Here is a 4,982-nt window from a genome sequence, read left to right as displayed (position 1 = left end):
TTATTTTGAGTATTTTGAAACATGATATACAGCGGGATATACGTACATCTGCGAAACATGATACACAGAAATGAGAACCTTCAGTTTCTCCAGAATCAGACTTTCCATATGGCTTCATCATTTCATGTATTAATATACTAAAATTAAATTATATTCCAAAATGCATCTTGTCTTTTGATAAACTATACTCTCTATATTTCTCTATTAGCACTAATAATCAAGCATTAATGTGTCTCATGCAGTCTGTTAATAAGAAATAATATCTTCAATTCAAAAACATATTTTGCCTGCACATATATTTCTTTTTAATAGAAGTAGACATTGTTTATATCTTCACAATAGCAAAAGGATATCCTAGTAGGAAATAAAGTGGTTCATACTGAGATGAATCTCAGAGCTTCAAACAAACAATCCAGTTCTCATCAACATAATGTACATTAAATTCAAAATACTTTAGGGGCACCTGGGTGGCACAGTCAGTTAAGCGTCCAGCTCTTGATCTCTGCTCAGGTCATGATCTCATGGTTGAGTTTGCGCCCCGCATTGTGGTCTGCGTTGATGGTGCAGAGCCTGCTTGGGATTCTGTCTTACCTTCTCTCTGCCCCTCCCCCCCAACTGTGCTCTCTCTCCCTCAAAATAAATAAATAAACACCTAAAAAATTTTTTTTAATTTCAAAATGGTTTAATTTAACCTGTCATAATCTGAGGAAACTACCTGCCAAAACATCTCTTGGTAGTAATAGACACAGCCAAGACAGTCCGGTCAACTGTGAGCCCTGCCCCTTATAATGGATGGAGGAAAAGCCTGGAAATGTAGTACAAGTGAGAAAGTCTTGTTGACCAAGGACAATGAGTGTAACTTATTACTTTCATACTGTCTATAGTTCCTATTGTTTAAGATAAGAGTTACAAATATCTTTTCTCCAACCAAGATTTTTCAATGCCTCATCATGTGACAACAGTAGTATCTACTTTCTAGAAATCCAGAACACAGATGCCTGACCAGAATCTGAAAGACAAGTAGAGTTGCTTGACTTCCTATAAACTGCCTTCTCATAACACTCTCAAAAATTTTTGAAGATCCTCAAAGATCTTGAGAAACCAGATAAATAATCTGGGACATCCTCATTAATTCTTTATGGGTCCATAAAAGAAAGAATGCCATCAAATCTATAAGGTGATGGTATTTCTGATAGTTGTGAAATAGGTAAAAGTTTCCCATGCAAAACTGTCCAGAGGAAACCAATATATACTAACAAAGTTGTTTTACAGGCAGAGGGGGAAAAGCTGACAGAGTCAAGAAAGTAAAAGGCAAAACTGTGATTATGAGATTACATTGCCTCTTATAAAAAAAATATAATATCTATACCTAAATATTTAGCAAACTGGCTCAGAAAATGGTGTCTGAGTGGCTCATTTTGTTGAGCTTCCGACTCTTGATTTTGGATCAGGTCATGATCCCAGGGTTGTGGGACTGAGCCCCATTGTTGGGCTCTGTGCTGAGTGTGAACCCTGCTTAAGATTTTCTCTCTCTGTCCCTCTCCCCCACTGACATGCTCACTCTCTCTCTCTGTCTCTCTCTCAAAAAAAAAAGAAAGAATTAGAAGAAGAAAAAATGTGAAGTAAATCTGTTCCATCAAACATACCATATGGAAATTATTCACTCATTCACACTCATTTACTCATCTGAAAAAAGACTAAAAGAAATTCTAACCTTAAAATTCACATAAATATTTCTAATTCCATTAGGTCTTTAGGTGGAGGAGGTAAGAAAGATAATCCCAATTATTGAGTATCTTCTGTGCCCATCCATTATTCAGATTATAAAAGATACAAGTTTTATATACCATTCTATTTGAGCTATTATGTAGTTTAATATTTCTTTTCTCAATCAGATAAAAAATCATTTGAGTAGCTAAAAACCAAAAAAACCTAACAAGACTATTCTTCACCATAATTGAACAGCTTTGGCATAGTGTCACATGGGGAATACGCTTAGGAATTCCTTGAGCTTGCACCCATAGGTCAACAAGGCATATAGGAAGCCTCAGAATGAAAGCATCCAAGATTAGGTAAACAAGATTGGATATTCAGCGTGGAAATGCCCCAAATTTAGTACAATAGCAGAAAGCTGCTTTCACAGGAAGGAAGGACCAAAATAGGAAACAGGTAAACAGAGCTATAGAACACAGCAGATCTGAGCAGAGCTTATTAGCAACAGAAACGTGCCTTGTTGACTGTAAGGTACCATGCTCTGTCTGTCTTATCCCCTAGGCTAGCTAAGATAAAAAGACATGGTGCCTCATGCTAGCCATCCAGGTGCCAGGATTTTGTTTTGTATTGACCCAAACCCCTAACACCTCTTCAAAACTCCCTTTCCCTCATGCCCACGAGTTAATGTTCAGTTTCACTGTCTCTGTGCACGTCCATCAAGCTTGTAAGACTTCTGATCCTAATAAAAATGGAGCAAGGACCCTTACTCAGGACTCTTGTCTCCTCCCAGGCATTAGCCTATCTAGCATTTTAATCCTGCATCCGCTCTCTTGCTGGACAAGAGAGAACTCCTGACCCAAAGTCGATGACAGTGTCACAGAGTATTTGCTTCTTTGACTTCATATGAATTATAAAAATAAATGTGAAGAAACATACATTAAAATTTTAAAACTGAAATGTCATTTATGGGAAAGTTTGAGTAATCAATGCTATTATTCTTCTCTTGTCATTTTTCATTTATCAGTAAAAGGACTTGGTACCCAAGTTATAAATTGTGCTACCTCCTATTCTTAACAATATGTCTCACAAAACACACACACACACACACACACACACTTACTACTAAACCCTCACTCATTTCCTAGTTTTAACTCAAGAGACATTGTTCAGTATTGAACATTTATTATTTTATGGCATTGGTTTAGTGGCTAAGACATACATCACCATTATATGAGAAAATGAAATATCTTACCATTTTCACTAATTCAAATAAATGAGACTCCAGTGGGCATGCAACTCTAAACTGATTTTAAAATATCATATCAGAGGTTCCCACCCCATATCCTACACAATGTATATCTTCTATAACTATGTAAGTGCTCATTGGCTAAGTAAACATTAGGTTTATTGACAAGAGTTTCTGTTTCTCATTTAAGGCAAACATCTATGCCTGATTTTCTTTAGATAAAAAATAAATAATTCCCAGAGAAACTTGCAACAGATCACTGAGAATATACAAGTTCTCTCTGTCTCTCCCTCTCCACTAGCAACTTGTTCTCATAAAAGAATTTAAATGATTTTGGTAATTCCAAATGGATGGATGTTGGGCTTTTCTGGACACGGGAAAAGATCACAGAGAACTCTTCTTATTCCACCACGTGGTTCTCTCAGTACTATACACTAATCTTTAACCTTTAATATCAAAAAGACAAATTGGAGTTTTTCTAAAAAAGAATACGCATTGGTTCCAAATTTCCAAGGATACATATAATACAAAGTAGCAGTAGTAAGCAATCTTAGTTGAACACTCATTTATTTGAGCATCTACAAGAAACAATGGAGTCCAGAAACTGTGACTGACTTCAAGAACTTCTAGTTGTCCCCGAAAAATCTATTCTTCCTTCTTCCTAGTAGTAGGTCTCCCAATTCTGAACTGGGTACATGGCCACTCAAAGTCTCAAATTCAAAACTTCCCTTTCAAAAGAGATGGTTCTTCAACTGATCTGGCCAGTGAGTTGTAAGAGTAAACAGCATGTGGCAAAGTCTAAGTAGCTAACTTTAAAGACCTCTGGCATATACATTTTGGTCCGTCTCCATCCTTTCTTTCTTTGGAACTGAAATACAATTGTGATGACTGATTCCAAGCAATCATTTTGAACCATAAAATGCTCTCAAGAATTGAAGCAAAAAATAGGATAGTAGAAGCCTATGCTCATGACAATTAGCAGAACAGTTCCAGATGTGTCCTGGGTAGAAATCCTTGGAAAGTGATGTTGTGCTGCACAACATCACAGGACTAGAAATCAGGTTTGGGTTAGAAAACTGAATCTACCACCAAATGACACCCAGTAAGATACAATCACCCTTTCCCACCCTGCCTATCTTCTAGATTTTTTGGAGTATTTGAAATAATAAATGCTCACCAAGGTAAACCACTAATTTCCATTTTGTTTGTATTTGGGACAAAGCACACTTACCTTAGAGGTTGGCTCAGGTGGTTCCTAACTGAGGTAGGTGTTGGGTGGCACAAAAACAATAGCACCACTGCTACTCTCAAGGGTGGTTCTTCCCCAAAGCTCTGCTATGGTGGATACGAAGTGACATGTGCATGTGCATATGTACATTTTCTCCCATGCAAAGCTCTCAACAAATTATTACAGTCAAAGGATTATTGATCCTCAAAAGTTTAAGCATAATAGGAAACAAAATTCAACATAATATTGAAAAATATTTGCATACATCAAAGTAACTATTAACTCCAATTCAGGGATCTCAGAATTTGTGTAGCAATTTGCTTCTTTTTTGTTGTTACTACTATTAATTTTTTTTTCTGTTTGCTTAGCAATATTCAGAAAACATATATAAAATATCTATTACATTTCCAATTACCAAAACCAAGAAAATTAAATACCCTAAATATTAACAAAATGATTAAAGCCTGCCAATTTATTTGTTATAGAAGTCCAGGAGTCTAGTGGAGAAGCTCCAGCACACCACTGGAGCAAAAATGTCTGCATTTGGACACATCAGAGAGGGTAAGAGGAACAGTTTTACTCTACCCACATCACCTCTCCTGTAAGGTGGCACAGCTCGACCCAAGAGGGCCCTCTTTGCCTGCAAATTTTCCCCACAGAGGAAAGAGAGGGTGTGTGTGTGTGAGCCCCTGGACTCCACAGGTGTGTGGGATGTTTCCAAAGAGACCCATTTCTCTCTTTCCTCCAGAGTAGTGAGTCATGAGCTGCATGACTGGGGAGCAAAGAGCAGTTGGG

At 37.2% G+C, this 4,982-nt stretch overlaps 1 long non-coding RNA gene across 1 annotated transcript in view; it reads right to left on the bottom strand.

The window, feature by feature from the left end:
• The window catches only part of LOC123380101, a 692,161-nt gene that overhangs the window by 660,380 nt on the left and 26,799 nt on the right, over positions 1 to 4,982 (bottom strand). The window lies entirely within an intron of this gene.

The sequence above is a fragment of the Felis catus genome, chromosome C2 (assembly GCF_018350175.1).
Source record: "Felis catus isolate Fca126 chromosome C2, F.catus_Fca126_mat1.0, whole genome shotgun sequence".
Taxonomy (NCBI): domain Eukaryota; kingdom Metazoa; phylum Chordata; class Mammalia; order Carnivora; family Felidae; genus Felis; species Felis catus.
Note: the sequence above shows the minus strand (reverse complement) of the source record. Positions and strands in the feature narration are given on the sequence as shown.